We start from the raw sequence: 24309 nt of genomic DNA, 5'->3' as shown, positions 1-24309 counted from the left end.
AGTCCAGAGCTTCCGGCGACGTCCCCCAGTCCAGAGCCTCCAGCGACGTTCCCCAGTCCGGTGAGACCTGTTCCGGCTCCACGTAAGAAGCCTCCAGTGATGATCCATGGTCCGAAGCCTCCAGTGATGATCCATGGCACGAAGCCTCCAGTGATGATCCATGGCCCGGAGCCTGTAGTGATGATCCATGGCACGAAGCCTCCAGTGATAATCCATGTCCCGGAGCCTCCAGTGATAATCCATGGCAAGAAGCCTGTAGGGATGATCCATGGCCCGGAGCCTGTAGGGATGATCCATGGCACGAAGCCTCCAGTGATAATCCATGGCCCGGAGCCTCCAGTGATGATCCATGGCAGAAAGACTCCAGTGGTGATCCATGGCGCGGATCCTGCAGTGATGATCCATGGCATGGAGCCTGCAGCGACGGTCCCCAGTCCGGAACCTCCTGAGACGGCCTACAGTCCGGAACCTCCTGAGACGGCCCACAGTCCGGAACCTCCTGAGACGGTCCACAGTCTGGAACCTCCAGCGACATTCCCCAGTCCAGAGTCTTCAGCGACGGTTTGCAGTCCAGAGTCTTCAGCGACGGTCTGCAGTCCAGAGTTTTCAGCGACGGTCTACATTCCAGAGTCTTCAGAGACGGTCTGCAGTCCAGAGTCTTCAGTGACGGTCTGCAGTCCAGAGCCTCCAGCGGCGGTCTGCAGTCCAGAACTTCCAGCGGCGGTCTGCAGCCCAGAGCCTCCAGCGGCGGCCTGCAGCCCAGAGCCTCCAGCGGCGGCCTGCAGTACAGAGCCTCCGGCGATGATCTAAGGTCCGGATCCTCCGACAACGATCCACGGTCCGGTGGCACAAAAGCAGAGGGATCAGTGGGCAGAACTGGGGCTACGCGCCGAACCGGAGCCGCCACCATGGGTAGATGCCCACCCGGACCCTCCCCTATAGGGTCAGGTTTGCGGCCGGGAGTCCGCACCTTTGGGGGGGTACTGTCACGCCCTGACCTGAGAGAGACGTTTTATTTCTCTATTTTGTTAGGTCAGGGTGTGGGGTGGGCATTCTATGTGTTGTATTTCTTTGTTTTGGCTGAGTATGGTTTCCAATCAGAGGCAGCTGTCTATCGTTTTCTCTGATTGGGAATGATACTTAGGCAGCCCTTTTTCCCTCATTCTGTGTGGGATCTTGTTTTTGTACAGCTCAGTAAAGCCTGCAGAACGTGACGTTCGGTTTCTTTGTTTTGTTGTTTTGATTTAGTGTTCTGAGTTATAATAAATATTAAGATGAGCACTTACCACGCTGCACCTTGGTCTCCTCCTTACGACGAAGTTATGAGGGGGAAAGGGACCAAATTATTAGGGTGAGGCACATGGGCTACTAACAACTTATTACACAACATACACTTAGTATTACTTTCTTAGCTACAGAATACATATCTCCCTGGCATATTACATCCTTTCTACAGCAGCATACAAGACATTTTTGGACTCACCTTGTTGTGCTGTGCTCACTTGAACAGGAAGGTGGCGCGGCGATCCTTCTTGTGGTCAAATTTTGTCATCAAAGTCTGGTATTCTCTGGATTTATAGTATTTTCAAGACAACTGGGAACTCAGAAAAAAAATAAGGTTGAATCATGACGTCAGGGATCTTCAGGTCGGAGGTCTAGAAATAGGCCTGATTTCCCAACTTGGAATTCTGAGTTGGATGACTGTTCGAAACGTTATTTTCCCAGTCGGAGCTCATTTTTTCCCGAAATCCCAGTTTTTCTGAATTCGCTGAAGTCTGAGATTTCCCAGTTCAGAGTTTACAGTTGTTTTGAACGGTGCAGAAATCATGCTGGATTGACAGCATGGCCAATGTATTCAACCTTTTCTGGCCCACGGTGTTGCATGTGAATGTTTACGCTTTTAAGCTTGGAAAAGAGACCCTTAAACTCAGACTTGGACCACACACCCTCTCCACTGAATAGCAGGCTAACGATTGCTTTGCAATGATTGCAGTTAGACACTGATTCCCTCCAAACCCCTCATTGTTGAATTTGAGATTTCAAACTTGTTGTGTAAAGTTTATGTCCAGTGGCCGATGATCCGATTTATCTTCATATGACAAGGATTGAAAAGGATTTGCCAGTAGATTGTCGACTTGATTCATGATGATGACTGCTTGTCTAGCTTGCTAGCTTAAGATTTTGAAAGTATGATCAGTCCAATCAAAGCTACTGTAGATATAACGTGATTTGACGTCTTTTTATCTGTGGCCAATGACCTTGAGCCTTCTTGGATGGGCAACTCTAATGTAACTCTATGGCAGCACCCAAGGGGGCTTGATCGTTCTAGCTCTCCCTATAGATTTTGAGGCGACGTAGTGTCCCCATGAGTGAAAGAACACTGAGCCAATTATGGCGCAACTATAGAAGATTACCAAACCCTATGCTCTGTATTTTCCACTTGCTGCCCCCACCACCACAGAAAGTACTGAAACACCTGCATTTTGGAGCTGTCTTACTCAAAAAAGCAAAAAAAGAGACCATGTTTATATGCAGCTTTATTAGCTTAATGATAATTTGTTTCTTCATTGTTTGCAAACTGGTATGTGACACATATTAATGCCTGGGGTGTATTCATTCTGCCGATTCTGTTTTAAACCTTTCTTAAACGGGGGCAAACGGAACGAAATGGGGATAAACAATTTATCCAATAAAAACTCTTGTTTGCAACTGTTGGACTAATGATTACACCTTAGATCAGCTAGATGCAGGCAAGATTGTGCAAGGCGGTATTGAATGTGTTAATGTCTGTCACCTTGATTACTCAAATTTCTCCCGACCTGGGCAACTACGCTGTAAACTTTCATTCATAAGCTAGGTTGTAGTAACCTCATGATGGGTATAGGGAAGATTTCAGTATCATGTAGTAGCTTAAACCTATCAATGTTACATTGAGCTGGGTGAATGGAATATGAATGACATCTAATTTGCTGTAATAGAAATAAGGCCACGCTCATGAAATGAATTATCGTCCTCCCTCATCTTAAACAGCACCGACCCCAGTCTGAGGTCCTGAGCAGGTTTTTATCAAGGAACTGTCTGTATTTTGTTCCGTTCATCTTTCCCTCAATCCTGACTAGTTTCCCAGTCCCTGCCACTGAAAAACATCCCCACAGCATGATGCTGCCACCACCATGCTTCACCGTAGTGATGGTGCCAGGTTTCCTCCAGACGTGAAGCTTGGCATTCAGGCCAAAGAGTTCAATCTTGGTTTCATCAGACCAGAGAATGTTGTTTAGGTGCCTTTTGGCAAACTCCAAGCAGGCAGTCATGTGCCTTTTACGGGGGAGTGGCTTCCGTCTGACCGTTCTACCATAAAGGCCTGATTGGTTGAGTGCTGCAGAGATGGTTGTCTTTCTGGAAGTTTCTCCCATATCCACAGAGAAACTCTGGAACTCTGTTAGAGTGACCATCTGGTTCTTGGTCACCTCCCTGACCAAGGCCCTTTTCCCTGGAGTGCTCAGTTTGGCCAGCTCTAGGAAGAGTCTTGGTGGTTCCAAACTTCTTCCATTTAAGAATGATGGAGGCCACTGTGTTCTTGGTGACCGTCAATACTGCAGACATTTTTTTGGTACCCTTACCCAGATCTGTGCTTCGACACAATCCTGTCTCGGATCTCTACGGACAATTCCTTCAACCTAGAGGCTTGGTTTTTGCTCTGACATGCTCTGTCAACTAAAATGGATTACACAACATCCCCACAGCATAATGCTGCCACCACCATGTTAGTAATCCATTTTAGAATAAGACTGTAACGTAACAAAATGTGGAAAATGTCAAGGGGTCTGAATACTTTCCGAATGCACTGTATATGCGTGTGTGGGTGTGTGCATGAGTGAGTACATGTGTGCTAAGGTGCAGAGTCAGTGCAGGTGGTCAGTACAGTTCAAATGTTTAGCAGTCTGAGATTGTAGATTCTATTGTAGATAGAAACGGTCTCTGAGCCTGTTGGTAGCTGTAAATGTGCAGTAAATGTGTAATGGGCTAACTCTAATCCCCACTCCAAAAAGGATTGTTCCCTGGAGCCCTATGAAGAGGGGTTCCCTTGGAGCTGACATCATTTCTAGGTTTCCTACAGTATATTGTCATCATCTCGATCTTTGTTTCATTGGATCTAGAGATCGTCAATAGGCCAATAGTCAGTCCCCTGATAAAAACATCTTATATAAAGCAGACATATATGCCTACATATGTTGCTACTGAAGCTGAATATGCATCAAGTAAAGCCAACATAGCTTTAATTTTCTTCTTTGTTTTCTAACACATAAGCCTTTCTTGGTAGTATTATTCTGATCCGTTTATTTGCCTGTGGGGCAAAGCTGTCAATCTTAGTGCTTTTCTACAGTAAACAAGCATTTTCCATTTATTGATATTGGGCCGTAATATTGATAAACAAATGTACAATTGTGAAATGCATCTCCTTAACTACAAAGGGATTGAACACAGTTAATGCCTGGATACATTTGTATAGACATGTAATAGGCCTATTGCCTTGGTTAAAGCTTTCTGTTTGTAATGGCATTAATATGAAATGTAATTTAGCTTTTGTCCTTGCTGAACTTGCATAATATAAATAGTTCATTTCCGACCAGGCCATTGATAAGTGCACATTTGATGGCGAATGTTCACTCATAGTACCCCGTACAGTAGGAGGCGGTAATACACATTATGGGTGTAAACTCCCAATAAACCTTAAAGAAGAAGAACGCGGCGCATAACGCAACAAAAACGTTCGCTGACAAATGGCGTCCTTCCAGTGCGTCGCGCGGAGCAGCTGATTTTCACCGTGTAGTTGCTAGGCATTTTCAAGGTAGGCACATCACCTTGGGATATTTACAATGTTATGCAGGTTTGTGCTCGGTTTGTGTCTTGTGAATCACCGGTTTCGAGGCGGGTGAAAGGGACGTTGCTCAGTTGCGAGGGAGTCCTCAGACATTATGTTCATGATTTCCTCATGCAGCTACTGTAACTGTCATTCGATAGTGCTTGTCAGTTGTGGTTTTGATTCGCCTGATTTCGTTATCCACGTAGTGTTATTTATTTATATTGCATTGAATATCCTCTTCGTTTATTTCCAGGTGATACATGGTCGAATGTTTTAGCCTCTCCGTTTTGGACGGATACGTTTAGAAGTCACCACCAAAAACAATACTCTGTAGCAACGGGTGTAATCATTAGACCAAACAGTTGCAAAACGGACTGAAACGAGAGTTTCTAGTTGACAAATTCAGGTAGGTCCCTCCCCGTTTCGTTCAGTTGCTTCCTTTTAAGAAACGTTTTGCAACATAATAGGCGTAATGAATATACACCTATAACGATACTGTCTGTCACAATGCCGCTCGAGTAACAGCAATCAGCCACCTACATTTTATCCAGTAGATAACCTTCTGAAGTTCTGCTTTCATCGCTCCTGGCTGGGGTTATTTTATAACCAAGAACACGGCGCTCTCACAAAAAGCCAGGTAATTTGGTTTATTTCCAATATGTGCACCACCGAGTCGTTCACATGACAGTTCTGTCTGAGAACCTTATCAGTTTAACAGTAACTGCGTTTCCCATACAGTCGAGGCTACACTGTTGCTATTACGTTGTTGTATCTTGTTATAAGCTGAGAAGGACAATTTAGAAAGGATTTGCTTTGCGAAATACAGGCTGATATTGTCAGCTGCCCTCCAGTCAGGGCGTGCAAGATGTCACAATTTCAGATGAACTAAACCTCACCGTTTACATTGTACAGGTAGGCTGCTGTGACACTTTTTGGTGCAGGAAAATAGTGTTGCAGCCTACTTTAGGCTTTTTGTTACAATATTAGGCCTACTGAAAATTACACGAGGCATTATAGGAGGGTGCCAACATGATTGGCTGTAGTTCTGGAATTACCTGTTGTCAGTAGCAAGCTGTTTTGGTATTTTGTCATTTTCATGTCTTGTTGATACTCTGAGCTCTCCAACTTGTTTTGCCAATACTATGTTCATCAACTCAGGAGTACAACAGTGTTGATTTCATGAACTGCTGCTCTTTCTGTTGCTGACACTGCAACCACATTATCATTATTCAAGAACAGTGGCTCTTCAGCAACCATGGGACTGATGCAGTGTCAGATTACATTTACATTTAAGTCATTTAGCAGACGCTCTTATCCAGAGCGACTTACAAATTGGTGCATTCACCTATAGTATCCAGTAGAACAAACACTTTACAATAGTGCATCTAAATCCTTTAAAGGGGGGGGGGGGGGGTTAGAAGGATTACTTTATCCTATCCCAGGTATTCCTTAAAGAGGTGGGGTTTCAGGTGTCTCCGGAAGGTGGTGATTGACTCCGCTGTCCTGGCATCGTGAGGGAGATTGTTCCACCATTGGGGTGCCAGAGCGGCGAACAGTTTTGACTGGGCTGAGCGGGAACTGTGCTTCCTCAGAGGTAGGGAGGCGAGCAGGCCAGAGGTGGATGAACGCAGTGCCCTTGTTTGGGTGTAGGGCCTGATCAGAGCCTGAAGGTACGGAGGTGCCGTTCCCCTCACAGCTCCGTAGGCAAGCACCATGGTCTTGTAGCGGATGCGAGCTTCAACTGGAAGCCAGTGGAGAGAGCGGAGGAGCGGGGTGACGTGAGAGAACTTGGGAAGGTTGAACACCAGACGGGCTGCGGCGTTCTGGATGAGTTGTAGGGGTTTGATGGCACAGGCAGGGAGCCCAGCCAACAGCGAGTTGCAGTAATCCAGACGGGAGATGACAAGTGCCTGGATTAGGACCTGCGCCGCTTCCTGTGTGAGGCAGGGTCGTACTCTGCGAATGTTGTAGAGCATGAACCTACAGGATCGGGTCACCGCCTTGATGTTAGTGGAGAACGACAGGGTGTTGTCCAGGATCACGCCAAGGTTCTTAGCACTCTGGGAGGAGGACACAAGGGAGTTGTCAACCGTGATGGCGAGATCATGGAACGGGCAGTCCTTCCCCGGGAGGAAGAGCAGCTCGTCTTGCCGAGGTTCAGCTTGAGGTGGTGATCCGTCATCCACACTGATATGTCTGCCAGACATGCAGAGATGCGATTCGCCACCTGGTTGTGAGAAGGGGGAAAGGAGAAGATTAATTGTGTGTCGTCTGCATAGCAATGATAGGAGAGACCGTGTGAGGATATGACAGAGCCAAGTGACTTGGTGTATAGCGAGAATAGGAGAGGGCCTAGAACAGAGCCCTGGGGGACACCAGTGGTGAGAGCACGTGGTGCGGAGACAGCTTCTCGCCACGCCACCTGGTAGGAGCGACCTGTCAGGTAGGACGCAATCCAAGCGTGGGCCGCGCCGGAGATGCCCAGCTCGGAGAGGGTGGAGAGGAGGATCTGATGGTTCACAGTATCAAAGGCAGCAGATAGGTCTAGAAGGATGAGAGCAGAGGAGAGAGAGTTAGCTTTAGCAGTGCGGAGAGCCTCCGTGACACAGAGAAGAGCAGTCTCAGTTGAATGCCCAGTCTTGAAACCTGACTGATTAGGATCAAGAAGGTCGTTCTGAGAGAGATAGCAGGAGAGCTGGCCAAGGACGGCACGTTCAAGAGTTTTGGAGAGAAAAGAAAGAAGGGATACTGGTCTGTAGTTGTTGACATCGGAGGGATCGAGTGTAGGTTTTTTCAGAAGGGGTGCAACTCTCGCTCTCTTGAAGACGGAAGGGACGTAGCCAGCGGTCAAGGATGAGTTGATGAGCGAGGTGAGGTAGGGGAGAAGGTCTCCGGAAATGGTCTGGAGAAGAGAGGAGGGGATAGGGTCAAGTGGGCAGGTTGTTGGGCGGCCGGCCGTCACAAGACACGAGATTTCATCTGGAGAGAGAGGGGAGAAAGAGGTCAAAGCACAGGGTAGGGCAGTGTGAGCAGGACCAGCGGTGTCGCTTGACTTAGCAAACGAGGATCGGATGTCGTCAACCTTCTTTTCAAAATGGTTGACGAAGTCATCCGCAGTGAGGGAGGAGGGGGGGGGGAGGGGGAGGAGGATTCAGGAGGGAGGAGAAGGTAGCAAAAAGCTTCCTAGGGTTAGAGGCAGATGCTTGGAATTTAGAGTGGTAGAAAGTGGCTTTAGCAGCAGAGACAGAAGAGGAAAATGTAGAGAGGAGGGAGTGAAAGGATGCGAGGTCCGCAGGGAGGCGAGTTTTCCTCCATTTCCGCTCGGCTGCCCGGAGCCCTGTTCTGTGAGCTCGCAGTGAGTCGTCGAGCCACGGAGCAGGAGGGGAGGACCGAGCCGGCCTGGAGGATAGGGGACAGAGAAAATCAAAGGATGCAGAGAGGGAGGAGAGGAGGGTTGAGGAGGCAAAATCAGGAGATAGGTTGGAGAAGGTTTGAGCAGAGGGAAGAGATGATAGGATGGAAGAGGAGAGAGTAGCAGGAGAGAGAGCGAAGGTTGGGACGGCGCAATACCATCCGAGTAGGGGCAGAGTGAGAAGTTTTTGATGAGATTCGAGAGGGAAAAGGATACAAGGTAGTGGTCGGAGACTTGGAGAGGAGTTGCAATGAGATTAGTGGAAGAACAGCATCTAGTAAAGATGAGGTCAAGCGTATTGCCTGCCTTGTGAGTAGGGGGGGAAGGTGAGAGGGTGAGGTGAGGAGAGGAGTGGAAAGAAGGAGGCAGAGAGGAATGAGTCGAAGGTAGACGTGGGGAGGTTAAAGTCACCCAGAACTGTGAGAGGTGAGCCATCCTCAGGGAAGGAACTTATCAAGGCGTCAAGCTCATTGATGAACTCTCCAAGGGAACCTGGAGGGCGATAAATGATAAGGATGTTAAGCTTGAAAGGGCTGGTAACTGTGACAGCATGGAATTCAAATGAGGAGATAGACAGATGGGTCAGGGGAGAAAGAGAGAATGTCCACTTGGGAGAGATGAGGATTCCAGTGCCACCACCCCGCTGGCTCGATGCTCTAGGGGTATGCGAGAACACGTGGCCAGACGAGGAGAGAGCAGTAGGAGTAGCAGTGTTATCTGTGGTGATCCATGTTTCCGTCAGCGCCAGGAAGTCTAGGGACTGGAGGGTAGCATAGGCTGAGATGAACTCAGCCTTGTTGGCCGCAGACCGGCAGTTCCAGAGGCTGGCGGAGACCTGGAACTCCACGTGGGTCGTGCGCGCTGGGACCACCAGGTTAGAGTGGCAGCGGCCACGCGGTGTGAAGCGTTTGTATGGCCTGTGCAGAGTGGAGAGAACCGGGATCGACAGACACATAGTTGACAAGCTACAGAAGAGGCTACGCTAATGCAAAGGAGATTGGAATGACAAGTGGACTACACGTCTCGAATGTTCAGAAAGTTAAGCTTACGTAGCAGAAAATCTATTGACTGAAATGACGAAAATGATACAGTACTGCTGGCTGGTGGAGTAGGCTAGCTAGCAGTGGCTGCGTTGTTGACTTTGTTTGACCGTGTAGCTGGCTAGGTGTAGCTGGCTAGGTGACCTCGATAGTTTCAGTACTACACCTTGTCATGATACAAAAGCAACTTTGTAGCTAGCTAACATAACACTAATCAAGACGTTCCTTTGTAATGTATTTTAGTTTCTACAGTGTTACTAGTTGGCTGGGTTAGGAAAAATGGCGTCGCGGGGGACGGCAATACCTGGCTAGCTAACCTCGGTAATTACTAAACTACACAATTATCAAGCTATGACAAAGACAACTATGTAGCTAGCTAGCCAACACTGCACTAGTCAAATCATTCCGTTGTAAAGTATTGGTATCTACGGCGCTGCTAGTCGGTAACGGTTGGCTAGCTGTTGGCTAGCTAGCTAGCAGTGGATTAATGATGACTAGGTGTGTTGACTACGTCTGGCGTCGCGGCTGGCTACTTACTAATAATTACTCTAAACTACAAAATTATCTTAGATGCAAAGACAACTAAGTAGCTGGCTCACTAACACTACACTAGTCAAGTCGTTCCGTTGTAATGTAATAGATAGTGCAGCTAGTCGGTGGAAGTTGGCTGGTTGGCTAGCTAGCAGTGTTGACTAGCTAGCTAGCAGTGATGACTACGTTAGGAGGACGAAGATAGCTAACTTCGATAATTACTCTAAGCTACACGATTATCTTTGATACAAAGACAGCTATGTAGCTAGCTAAGAAAAGAAAAGAATTGCTCGGATCAAACAAATCAAACCGTTGTAATGTAGTGAAGTGTAATATTACCTGTGGAGTGAAGCGTAGTGCGACTGCTCGTTCCAAACCGGAAGAGAAACAATGGCTAGTGTTAATGTTGGATAGGCTGCTAGTGTTAATGTTGGATATATGATGCACAGCAAGGTGACACCCTAAAACATTATTGAGAGTTGATTATTCCCCTAGGCTACTGTTCTAGTGAGGGTCATCAACCAGAATAAGGGAAATGTAAGTGCTATGTAGTGATGCTATACAAATGAATATCAAAGATTCCAGGTAATGTGAATCCATGACATTCATCAAGGAAAACATATTGCAACAAAACAAAAGATGACACAACATATAATACATGAGTACATCTCAATATTAATTTCAACCTGTTTGGACTGGTTGACTGCTCTCTCTGAGCTCTTAAATGTCATATGGTACCTTGCCATGGCGTTTCCATTTGAAGCAGCTAGCCCCCCCCCCCCCCCCCCCCCGGGGGGGGTAAAGTTTAGGCCTAGACATGAACAAAGAGCATGTCTGCACAGTCACCGTCAAAGCTGAGGACCCATGCAGTGATGCATACATACCCATTCTCTGTCGCACCACCACTTCCTCATCTTGCCCATACTGTACAATTTGATTCTGTTTCGCTGAACTACATGTGAGCTGTAATAGCGTGCTGGGAAGATCTCACACTTGGAAAGGTGAATAGAGCCTGGCAGGCAGTCAGACAGGCATGCAAGGGGATGCAGGCATTATTCCCATCAGGGAACAAAACACATCCAACTCTAGCTATATTTGGCCAAAAGATTGTTCTGTGAAAATGGGTTGCATTGAAATTAATTCACTGAGTGACAAGCCACACTCAGGGGAAATGGACCTGGATTTGCATGAGGGGAAGAATGTTTTTCAATGGATGTGATATGCTGGTAATGAGAGGCAGGCTGAGAACACAGTGTACCTGCCAGTCTCTTGGGAACACAATCAACATTATACTCCCCAATCCCTCAGAACTGTGAGTCCTGCTCAAACATCCACCTGTACCATCAGAAAGCCCCAGTGAATAATACTGACTGCAGCCTTGAGTATTCCTTTTAATTTAAACAGGCATTGAATGTACCTGGGTGTAGGAGTGTGTATTGTGGTGGCGTCAAACAACACAAGCCCCCTTTTCAGTAATAAATACTTGGGCATTTCACAATCTGCCTCTAAGCATTTTATGGTTGTTGGGCGTGGCTTGGCGTGTAACATGAAGTGCTGTGGTTTTTAATACTGCTATTGAATGAAATGTTGCTTGGTTTTGAGAAAGGAACCTCCTAATGGTATTTTATTGAATGAAGGGATTCTTGGCTGCTGTACATTTAGGCTACTCAATCATAATGTGTTGATCATTGTCACTAAATAAACATTAGGGCCAACTTTGCCATCTCCTCTGGTAGGATAGTCTATAAAGATATTCCATATTAACATGACTGGGCAATTCCAGCATGTTGAAATTGTGGGTAAGCTTACGCCATGCACTGCCCTACCCTAAGTCGTTTTTAAGGTTGCCACATTCGAACACAATGTAATCGCACAAGTATGGATGTGGGAGTAACTTAAAAACACTGCTCACGCCTTGACAACGTTAAGCCTTGCTCACTTTTGGCAGTTTGAAGTGAATCAAATATATATATTTTTTTATGACTCGAATCTGTTCTTTTTCCTACAGTCTAAACAGCCAAAAAGCGCACAGAATCAGATATTTCAAGCAACATTTTACCATCGTAGATGGTTTGAAATCGGATACAAATTAGATTCCTGGCCATGTGACTTGTCTGAGCGGTCAAATCTGATTTATTTGCCCTCAAGTGGTTTTAGACTGTTATTTGGCATATCATGTTTCTTGTTACTCTGACAGTTTTGACAAGAACATGTGTAGCTAACTAGCTTTTTTTATTATTATTATTATTATTTTACAAATGAGTGAATGTACTATAAAGCCAAACAGCTAGCTAGCTAGTTGATTGTTGTGGCTAGCCAAAAAACAATTGTAATTTTGAATGTTCAAAGCAACTGGTAAATGTCCATGGCTGGCATTCTTGTCTCCTTAGCTTGCTACATAACTTCTGAGTGATAGGAAGCATGAGCACCACCACCAATCAGCCTACACCACTGTACGCACACCTATCGTTACTATGACAACTAGCATAGCCAGGTCAGCAAAATGACTGCTGTCTGAACAACTTGGTCACTTCTAACTTGCTGTTTGGACAGTCAGTATTCCAAAACTGATTTGACCATTAAGGTCTGCAGTGTGAACAAGGCTTTAGAATGCGATGAATCTGTTTACCGCCATTGAACTTGTTAAACATGACAAGTTACTCATGTAAGTAGCTCAGGCTGCTTGTGACTGCACGGCCATGCCAGAAATGTAACACCCATTCAGTTTAAACAGAAGCACTTAGCCCGCTAATGAATGCCTACTCATTACCTTTTAAATCCAGTTAGGCTGGCTTCTAAGGGATGCGTGTGTCACTCTCAAAGTCTGCGTTTTGCTGCATTGGAAATGTGGAGAAAAGTTATTGTCACTCCTGGCTAGATGTTATATAATAATTTGCCGTTATATAATAATTTGCCGTTATATGACTCTGTGGTGGGGTTAAAATTGTTCGTTCAAGTTGTATGAGGTTAGGTTACCTAATCATTTTCAGTGTCATTCGCATTCAGCAGACTGCCGGGCCCAAGTGGTGGGGAACGTGGTGCGAGTCGGGAAACAAATGATTGAGTGTTTGAATGGTTCCTGAAATGTTTATTGCTCCGAGGGGTGCTTTGCCTAATGGCCAGCATCCAGCCCAACAATCATAACAGTATTTGGAGGCATCCCTAATGGCATTGTACTGTAATTACTTTTTTCGACAGAGCTCGCTCCTCGCTCACAGTGCTTGCTCGGCATTTGAGTGCATGGCTCCCTCAGCTGTAGCTCGCTCGTCAGACAGGTTAGCCTTTGTGAAGTCAAGCAAGACTCATGCAGTCAATGCACCATGATCCATAAAAGATTAGCATCTCTAGGTTTGTGTTTTGAATAGAGAACATATTGTGCAGTGCCATGAACACCCTCCAGGCCTAACTCTATAGCACATCGACAGTATGTTTAATCCCTGATAAAATTGTGCACTGCAAAGGTATATACATTAATCTCTGTCAATAAGCCTCGGGCTGGCCTGACAAAAACTCCACTGCAGCAGTATAGTGTAAAGTAATAATACCTCTTTTAAAATGGATACACGCTTTACACGTATGCTCACTAGAACTATAAACTCAGACCTTTAGAACATGATAGCCATATAGGCTTTGATTCTTGTGATTTGAGGCAAAAGGTCATAGGCCTGCAGCTCTGTAGGCTGGGTAATGATAGACCCATTAAGGGGTTCAGCAAACCAGTAGTGAGCAGCATACTGTACACTTATGTAATTTCACTGAAGAAAAGGGTGAAAATGCTTTAAGTGCATGCATTAGTCATTAACTGGCCTTAAAGCCCATACTCGCTTCCTATTAAGCCAGTCCCCATTGTGTTTTGTCTCTCCTTTTTGACATGTTAAGTCACATCCCTTACTCGTTTGAGTGTTCCTTACCTTAAGTGGGTTCTATCTAGTTTAGGACCTCACTTTTCAGTGCATCAAACAAAACGGGACGTGAGTGTTTTCCTAGGTACACTACATGACCAAACGTATGTGGACACCTGCTCGTCAAACATCTCATTCCAAAATCATAGGCATTAACCTCTACGGGCCACGGGGGCAGTATTGAGAATTTTGAAAGAAATATGTGCCCATTTTTAACTGCCTCCTACACCAACTCAGAAGCTAGGATATGCATATTATTAACACATTCGGATAGAAAACACTCTGAATTTTCTAAAACAGTTTGAATGGTGTCTGTAAGTATAACAAAACTCATATTGCAGGCAAAAACCTGTGAAAAATAGATTAAAAAAAAAGAGAATTTTGTGACTGTACTATTTAGTGTCATTGTTTTAAAGATACCACAGTGAGAAAGGATTCAGTTCGCAACTCCTACTGCTTCCACTAGATGTCAACGATCTTTAGAAAGTTGTTTGAAGCATCTGTGATAAATACACACCGAATTAGAAAGCTTACAAGTTGACACGTCATCACTTCATTTTTTGCGCCTGCGCATGAATCTGAGAAGAGTGCCTTTGTCATTATCGTTTATTCTAGACACTTGATAGGTTGTGTGAAAATATTACTGATGTTTACTGATGTTTCACGTTAAAAATGGAACAAAAGATTAGTGCTAAACAACGTTTGACATGTTTAAACAAACGTAAATAGATTATTTACTAGGTTTTCTTTAGTTTTTCGACGTGACTTTACACTGCCCACCTCATTTTGTGGGAGCCTACTGAACGCTAACTATTTGGACATAAATTATGAACTTTGTCAAAAGAAACCACATTTGTTCTGGACCTGGGATCTCTGGCAGCGCCTTCTGATGGAGATAATCAAAGGTAAGGGGATATTTAGAATGTTATTATCGATATTAGATGATGCTAATGCTAACGGTATAGCTTAGCTTAGCTTAGCATATAGCTTATTGTTGTTAGCATAGTACCCAGTTTATACAAAATGTGATTTCCCAGTAAAGTTATTTTGAGATCTGGCCCTTCGGTAGCAATTACGAGATGATAATATATTATTCTTTGAATGACAATATTATAATTTACCAATGTTTTCGAATAGTAATTCCGTGATTTGTAATGCTGGATTCACTGGGTGCATTCGAGCCGAAAAAAATTCTGAATTTCACCGCGACTGTAAATGCTGTTTTTGGATATAAATATGAACTTGATGGAACTAAAAATGCATGTATTGTATAACATAATGTCCTATGAGTGTCATCTGATGCAGATTGTCAAAGGTAAGTGCATAATTCTAGCTAGTTTTCTGTCTGTTGATGCCCTTCTTTGAATTGGCTAAACATTACACGCAGCTATTGTCAATGTACTCTCCTCACATAACCTAACTTTATGCATTCTCCGTAATGCCTCTGAAAATCGGACAGCGTGGTTAGATTTAGGAGATATATCTTTCAAATGGAGGAAAATAGTTGATTATTTGATTTTTTGAAATGATTACTCTTGCAGTTTTGAATTCCCCGCCATGGTCACATGACAATGAATCCCAATACCGGGATAAGATCGGGATAAGATCCTCAACAGGTTAATATGGAGTTGGTTCCCCTCCCCCCTTATGCTGTTTTTTTCTTCTTCCCCAAGATGGCGTAGTAGTTCAGACATCTTTGTCTTGTCGTGTCCCGTGTATAGATCTTTTTTTCTTCGTGTATATATTTTTAACCTCAATTTCAACATACTCTCCTGCAACCCGCCTCACCCAATGTGGTATGGATCTGCTATTTTCTATACTTTAGAACCGGAACCCCCAACAGAAGCTGGCCAGCTAACTAGCTAGTAGTCAGTTAGCCACTGCTAGTGGTCATCAGCTAACCTTAGCCTGTCAACTGCCAGTCTTCCCAGCGCCATTCAACCCAGAGCATACCAGACTACTTTTTCTTCACCAAATCTCCACATCTCTGGATTCCTACCGCAAGCTCTGAACCTATTCACCTGAATCATCGCAGCTAGCTAGCTACTATCCGAGTGGCTACTCTTGGCTAACGTCTCTGTTCCGAAGCAAGCACCAGTTAGCCTGGAACTAGCCTCGTGCTAGGCCCATCTCCCGGCTAGCTGAAGAGGTCCATCAACCACTCCTTTGGCTACAATACCTATTTTGCCAATTGTCCTGGATCCCTTTTACTGCCGACACGGAGCCCCGCCGATCCATCATGACTGGTCTACGACGTAATCTGGCCGAGGGGGTTTCAACAGGCTCCTCCGTCGCGACGTCCCCTGAAGGCCCATCTGCTAGCCGCGGCCCGCTAGTTGTCTAGAGCGTATCGGACTGTTAGCTGAATAGGTCCATCAGCCAATTTCTTGGGCTACAATACCTATTTTTGCCAATTGGCCTGGACCCTTTTACTGCCTACATGGAGCCCTGCCGATCCATCACGACTGGTCTACCAACGTAACCGTCCAAGGGGGGCTACAACAGACTCTTCCGTCGCGACGTCCCCCTAAGGCTAGCTAGCTAGCTGTCTGCTAGCTAGCTGTCTGAATCGCTGTGTCTCCAGCTCGCCTAGCTACTCACTGGCCCCTATGATCACTCGGCTATGCATGCCTCTCCCTAATGTCAATATGCCTTGTCCATTGCAGTTTTGGTTAGCGATTGTCTTATTTCACCGTAGAGCCTCCAGCCCTGCTCAATATGCCTTAGCTAGCCCTTTTGTTCCACCTCCCACACATGCAGTGACCTCACCTGGTTTAAATGGTGTCTCTAGAGACAAAACCTCTCATCGTCACTCCGTACCTAGGTTTACCTCCACTGCACACAATGCAAATAGTCCGGGTAGCCATTTGATTACAGTGAGGGGAAAAAAGTATTTGATCCCCTGCTGATTTTGTAGGTTTGCCCACTGACAAAGACATGATCAGTCCTAGACTTGGCACTCTGGTACCGCTTGCCCTGCGGTAGTAGAGAGAATAGTCTATGACTGGGGTGGCTGGGGTCTTTGACAATTTTTAGGGCCTTCCTCTGACACCGCCTGGTATAGAGGTCCTGGATGGCAGGCAGCTTAGACCATTGATGTACTGGGCTGTACGCACTACCCTCTGTAGTGCCTTGCGGTCAGTGGCCGAGCAATTGCCGTACCAGGCAGTGATGCAACCAGTCAGGATGCTCTCTGTTGCAGCTGTAGAACCTTTTTGAGGATCTCAGGACCCATGCCAAATCTTTTTAGTTTCCTGAGGGGGAATAGGCTTTGTCATGCCCACTTCACGACTGTCTTGGTGTGTTTGGATCATGATAGTTTGTTGTTGATGTGGACACTAAGGAACTTGAAGCTCTCAACCTGCTCAATTACAGCCCTGTCAATGAGAATGAGGGCGTGCTCGGTCCTCCTTTTCCTGTAGTCCACAATCATCTCCTTAGTCTTGGTTACGTTGAGGGATAGGTTGTTATTCTGGCACCACACGGCCAGGTCTCTGACCTCCTCCCTATAGGCTGTCTCGTTGTTGTCGGTGATCAGGCCTACCACTGTTGTGTTGTCTGCAAACTTAATGATGGTGTTGGAGTCGTGCCTGGCCATGCAGTCGTGGGTGAACAGGGAGTACAGGAGGGGACTGAGCACGCACCCCTGGGGAGCTCCAGTTTTGAGGATCAGCGTGGCAGATGTGAGTTGCTACCTACCCTCACCACCTGGGTGCGGCCCGTCAGGGTGTCCATGATCCAGTTGCAGAGGGAGGTGTTTAGTCCCAGGATCCTAAGCTTAGTGATGAGCTTTGAGGGTACTATGGTATTGAACGCTGAGCTGTAGTCAATGAATAGCATTCTCACATAAGTGTTCCTTTTGTCCAGGGCAGTGTTGAGTGCAATAGAGATTGCATCATCTGTGGCTCTATTTGGGCGGTATGACAATTGGAGTGGGTCTAGGGTTTCTGGGATAATGGTGTTGACGTGAGCCATTACCAACCTTTCAAAGCACTTCATGGCTACGGACGTGAGTGCTACGGGTCTGTAGTCATTTAGGCAGGTTGCCTTTGTGTTCTTGGGCACAGGGACTATGGTGGTCTGCTTGAAACATGTTGGTATTACAGACTCAATCAGGGACATGTAACCTTAATATGCATGAAACCAAGGCTTTTAACATTAGAATCCTCCTCCATAAGTTTGTTTTATTCATTGCTTTAGCACACTCTGCCAACCTGGATGTCCTAGCCTTGTCTGAATCCTGGCTTAGGAAGGCCACCAAAAATCCTGAAATTTCCATCCCTAACTATAACATTTTCCAACAAGATAGAACTGCCAAAGGGGGTGGAGTTAGCCTGCAGTGTTCTGTCATACTATCTAGGTCTGTGCCCAAACAATTCAAGCTTCTACTTCTAAAAATCCACCTTTCCAGAAACAAGTCTCTCACCGTTGCCACTTGTTATAGACCACCGTCAGCCCCCAGCTGTGCCTTGGACTCCATATGTGAATCGATTGCCCCCCATCTATCTTCAGAGCTCATACTGTTAGGTGACCTAAACTGGGACATACTTAACCTCTTGAGGACCCCTTCAAGATAAAATTGGTTGGACAACAACCAGTGAGAGAGCGTGGCGCAAAAAAAAAAGAAAGTATTATACGACATTTTAAAGATGCTCTTCTCGTTAATCCAACCACATTGTCCGATTTCAAAAAGGCTTTACGGTGAAAGCAAAACATTAGATTATTTTAGGATAGCAAAAAACTGCCATTTTCCAAGCACGGATAGCGGTCACAAAACCAGATATACAGCTAAAATTAAGCACTAACCAATTAAGCACTAACCATTGACAATCATGTTAGACAATACATGCATTTTTTGTTCGATCAAGTTCATATTTATATCCAAAAAACCCATTTTACTTTGGCGCATGACGTTCAGAAAATGTTTTCTCCCCATAACTCCCGGTGAATGGGCACATCAATTTACAGAAATACTCATACATTTTGTCAACGTTTATAACAATTATTTAAAGAATTAGAGATGATCTACTCCTTTATGCAACCGCTTTGTCAGATTTCAAAATAACTTTACGGAGAAAGCCCATTGTTCAATATTCTGAGTACAGAACTTAGCCTTCAATGCTAAGCTATACAGTTAGCCTACAACCACGGCGTCGACAAATCTCTAAAATATGTTCGAAATATTTTCTTACCTTTGTTGATCTTCGGCGGAATGCACTTGGAAGGCTCCCACTTTCACAAGAAATGTTCATTTGTTCTGCAAAGTCCATCATTTATGTCCATTTTGTTGACCCATCCAGAACACTTTACAATGCCATGAGGCGTGGGCGCAAATCCATAGACAAAGTTCAAAAGTTCCATTACCGTTTGTAGAAACATGTCAAACGATGTTTACAAACAATCTTTAGGGTATTTTTTAAAGTAAAATTGCGATAATTTTCCAACCGGACAATAGTTATTCATCCCAGAAGAAAAATAACGAACAACGAACTCGTGTGCATGCACGTCACGAGTCACCTGTCCTCAGACTGGCCACTGATTGACTGAGCCACAATTTTCTGCCCGGTAACAGGAGACGGATGAAACCAGTTTCTAAAGATTGTTGACAGCCAATGGAAGCCTTAGGAGGTGCAACGTAAACCCTGTGTCACTGTAGTTTCTCAAGGGATTCAAAAGAACTACATTTCTCATTTCTCCCACTTCCTGATTCAATTTTTCTCAGGTTTTTGCCTGCCATATGAGTTCTGTTATACTCAGACACCATTCAAACAGTTTTAGAAACTTCAGAGTGTTTTCTATCCAAATCTACTAATAATATGCATATTCTATTTTCTGGGCCAGAGTAGTAACCTGTTTAAATTGGGTACGTTTTTCATCCGGCCGTGAAAATACTGCCTCCTAGCCCCAAGAGGACCCGAGCCGTCCTACAATCTAAGGTAGATCCCCCCTCAATCTCACACAAATTATCAATGAACCTACCAGGTACAACCCCAAATCCGTAAACATGGGCACCCTCATAGATATCATCCTGACCAACTGAACCTCTAAATACACCTCTGCTGTCTTCAACCAGGATCTCAACGATCACTGCTTCGTTGCCAGCGTCCGTAATGGGTCTGCGGTCAGACCACCCCTCATCACTGTCAAACGCTCCCTAAAACACTTCAGTGAGCAGGCCTTTCTAATTGACCTGGCCTGGGTATCCTGGAAGGAATATTGACCTCATTCCGTCAGTAGAGAATGCCTGGTTGCTCTTTTAAAAGTGCTTTCCTCATCTTAAATAAGCATGCCCCATTCAAAAAATTTAGAAACAGGTACAGATATGGCCCTTGGTTCATTCCAGACCTGACTGCCCTTGACCAGCACAAAAACATCCTGTGGTGTACTGCATTAGCATCGAATAGCCCCAGCGATATGCAACTTTCCAGGGAATTTAGGAACCAATATACACAGGCAGTTAGGAAAGCAAAGGCTAGCTTTTTCAAACAGAAATTTGCATCCTGTAGCACAAACTCCAAAAGGTTCTGGGACACTGTAAAGTTAATGGAGAATAAGAGCTGCCCACTGCACTGAGTGCTAGGAAACACTGTCACCACCGATAAACCCACGATAATTGAGAATTTCAATTAGCATTTTTCTACAGCTGGCCATGCTGTCCACCTGCCTCCACCATTTCTCCTTCACCCAAATCCAGATAGCTGATGTTCTGAAAGAGTTGCATAATCCGGACCCCGACAAATCAGCCGGGCTAGACAATCTGTACCCTCTCTTTCTAAAATCATCCGCTGCAATTGTTGCAACCCCTATTACTAGCCTGTTCAACCTCTTTCGTAGTGCTGACTCGCAGTCGGGGCTCTGTGCAGGCCATTCAAGTTTTACCACGCCGATCTTGAAAACTCATTTCTGTATGGACCTCGCTTTGTGCACAGGGGCATTGTCATGATGAAACAGTAAAGCGTTGCCACAAAGTTGGAAGCACAGAATCATCTACAATGTCATAGTATGCTGTAGCATTAAGATTTCCCTTCTGGAACCAAGGGGCCTAGCCCGAACCATTATTCCTCCTCCACCAAACTTTACAGTTAGCAGTAGACATTGGGGCGGGTAGCCTTCTCCTGAAGTCTGCAAAACCCAGATTCATCCGTCGGACTGCCAGATGGTGAAGCTTGATTCATCACTCCAAAGAATGAATTTCCACTGCTCCAAATGACATTTTATTTGTCACGTGCCGAATACAACAGTGAAATGCTTACTTACAAGCCCTTAACCAACAATGCAGTTTTAAACCTCTACAGCAGGTATTCCCAATCTGGGGTACGTGCAATGCCGTCGGGGGTACGCCAAACAAAAATGTGATTCAGTGTGTGTATATATATATATATATATATATATATATATATATATATATATATATATATATATATATATATACACACACACACTGAATCACATATATATATTTTTTTTCACATATTCAAACAGTCTCCATAGAGACGTGTACCAGCTCTGCTGGTAGTACTGCAACACAAGTTGCTTCTCTCCCTCGGTGCGCACTGTCACTGTATTTTTCCATCTTGTCCAGCTGTGTCTAACATTTCACGTAACCCTGTTTCTTGTCTGCATCGAAGTAGCGGTCCTTGTACCTAGCATCGAGCATGGTTGCGGCACCGTAGAGGCTCGGAGAGAATGCCACCGAATCGCTTGTTCACAGCGGTCTGGCATTTTTTTGAGCAGGTGTTTCAATGCCATGACAGGTTATCACATCTGCTGCAGATGCAGTTGAGCTTAATTCTCAAGTCCGTTGTTCGAATGGAGCTAGGAGTGTTCATGTTTCAAACATGTTCTCAAATGCCATTGAAATGGCAGCAGCGGTATGAGAACCAGCACATTCTTGAGCATGCAATATGGCTTTCTTCAGTAAGAAATCCTTGTGGACCCACTGGGCTGTCAGACTCATAATGCTCATGGGCTGACATTACTGGTCCACATGTCAGTCATGAAGCTAATAGCAGTGACGCTCATGGATGTGAGTTTCAACAATACTGTGTAACTCCGGTAGAGCAACTGAAAAATAGCGCCTTCTTGGTGGTGTATACCGGTGCTCAACCAGTCGGCGAAAGCCAACATCATCCACGGCAGAGAACAGTTGATTGTCAAGGGCAATGAATTCCATTATCTTGCCGTTTAATGGATTTTGCCTTTGAGTTGTCTCGCTGAAATGTTCTTACTCTTTCAAATGACTGCTTGACTTGTTGACTGCTCGATCCACACAGCAGACATTGTGGACTAGGTTAGGAATGCTGTGTTGCACGTGTAGCGCTATATTTTTCGTGGCGTCATTTTAAAAATGTATTTTTTATTAAAACTTTAACTAGGCAAGTCAGTTAAGAACAAATTCTTATTTACAATGACGGCCTAGGAACAGTGGGTTAACTTCCTTGTTCATGGGCAGAATGACATTTTTACCTTGTCAGCTCGGGGATTCGACCTAGCAACTTTCGGTTACTGGCCCAACGCTCTAACCACCACACTAATGCTACCTGTCATCTACTTACATTATATAGGTATGCACGTCAGCTTTGACATCGGTTTTGCACATCGGCGTTAAACTAGACATTCTGATATGCTTACCGATATTAAAATAAATAAAAAAAATAATATTTATTATTAATTAGAATTTATTTATTATTAATTAGAATTTATTTATATCGTGCATCCCTAGTTAAGAGTCCATCTTACAACGGAAACGGACTCAACCACAAGAAGGCATGGCTGTCCCGTCTTTAGTCAATGTTTGGTTTTATTTTTTAAAGTTTTGACAGTTTTTGTTTTCATCCATGACCGTCGGTTACACAGATTCTGCTAGCTCTATTAGGATACATGGCAGCAAAGCGTTTTGAAAGGTTCAGGTAGTTCCTCCCTGATTGTCCGTTTTTTTCCATTTGGTGCCTAATGAACACGACCCAGGCCTTGTGTATAAGTCAGCTTCTGTGGTCGACACCAGAGAGGGCGGCAGAACTAGTCTGAGCGAATGGGAAGAGAAGCGTAATGTGCTTATTCACCTATTTTATTTTTACTTTTTTTCTTTTTTCTTACTTGGATTCTGAAATAGGGTGTTGGGCAGGTGTGAGCCAACGTGTTCCGTGAGGTGTTATCCCAGGCTGTCTGTCTAGCCTCATAGGGAGATCAAGGGGAAAAGAAGAAAGTAAGACGTGTTTCCACTGACTACCATTGTCACAAGGCCATGGGTATGTAGAACCTTGTCAATACAGAATGCCATCCTTTCTATGGAAAATACAATACATTATCTACTTAGTAAGCAGTGTACTATCTGAATTACCTTGTACTCTCCTGGTGTTTACTCTACATGGTACACTGCTTACTAGAGATGGGACCAAGTCACTATTATGCAAGGTCCAAGAAGAACGAGTCGAGTCAAGAATAAGTTGTGGTGCATTCTAAGAGCAAGTCAAGTGTTAAAAATGTGTAAAAAATGCAATGACTTGTTCTACTACAAATCTTTGTATTTGAGGCTACGAGACAGACCTTTTCATTTTGTCCACCAAATATATTTAGTTGGGACATTATCAACATAACACATTCCAAATACAAGTTTAATAATTAAATTATTTCTACTTCTCCACAACTTTGTCCCTGACCTGTTTGGAGAACGCCTTTGTCTTCATGGTGCCACTTGCTTAGTGGTGTTGCAGACTCTGGGGCCTTTCAGAACAGGTAGGGGTGTGAGTGTGTGTATATACTAAGATCATGTGACACTTACATTTCGCACAGGTGGACTTAATTCTTTAAATAATGTGACTTCTGAAGGTAATTGGTTGCACCAGATCTTAGTCACTTCACCAATTTTGACTATTTTGTGTGTCCATTGCATGAAATTCAAATTACAGGTTGTAATGCGACAAAATAGGAAAAACGCCAAGGGGGATGAATACTTTTGCAAGGCACTGTAGTTCAGTGGTTCTCAAACGTTTTGACCCACGATCCCCGCACATGCGTGCGCGCAAAATTGCTGCGTAAATGTAGCCTGTCATTACAGCCATAAACAGTGAAGCATTTTCAAAACACACGACACAGAAATAAACAGTTTTACACCTGCATTTTGAGATGAAAGTCATTCATGTTAGCAGGCAATGTCATGTCACATTGTCACTTCTCTGGAGTTGAGAGCGAGCAGGATAATACCTACCCTACCTGTATGCAGAGGTTGTTGCAGGACTAAGGGCAAACTAAGGGCAACCGTGGCATCCGTGACAGGAGACGCGTCCATCTATGATGTATACGGGTAAGAAAGTGGTTTAGTTTCAAATTACGTGTTTGATCTTATTATTTGTATCTCAGAGCCATTTGCTAGGGTAGCTAACATTGAATCTGGTTGGTTAGCTACCTGCAGATTCATGAGTGGTCGTTACGTAATGAGTTGGAATTATGGTTCATTGTTTAGCTAGCTATCTACATGTCTGAACAAAAGACTCCACTATGCAAGTATCCATTTCAATAGAATGTCACTGTGACAACTGTTGATATACGTTGGTTAGATAC

General features: G+C 44.7%; 1 protein-coding gene across 3 annotated transcripts in view; it reads left to right on the top strand.

The window, feature by feature from the left end:
- The first annotated feature begins 4748 nt into the window (after positions 1–4748).
- The window catches only part of LOC115172834 (probable E3 ubiquitin-protein ligase RNF144A-A), a 77378-nt gene continuing 57817 nt past the window's right edge, over positions 4749–24309 (top strand). Inside the window, exons 1-3 of one of the 3 annotated variants that reach the window (XM_029730629.1) lie at positions 4767–4849; positions 5118–5270; positions 5419–5501. The gene's annotated coding sequence lies outside the window, so the exon portion shown is untranslated. Of the gene's footprint in view, positions 4850–5117; positions 5271–5418; positions 5502–22861; positions 22998–24309 lie in introns of all 3 variants that reach the window. The other 2 variants (XM_029730628.1, XM_029730627.1) reach the window with 2 other exon arrangements.

The sequence above is a fragment of the Salmo trutta genome, chromosome 33 (genome assembly GCF_901001165.1).
Source record: "Salmo trutta chromosome 33, fSalTru1.1, whole genome shotgun sequence".
NCBI classification, from domain to species: Eukaryota; Metazoa; Chordata; class Actinopteri; order Salmoniformes; family Salmonidae; genus Salmo; species Salmo trutta.
The sequence above is the reverse complement of the archived record's forward strand: the minus strand, read 5'-3'. Positions and strand labels throughout refer to the sequence as shown.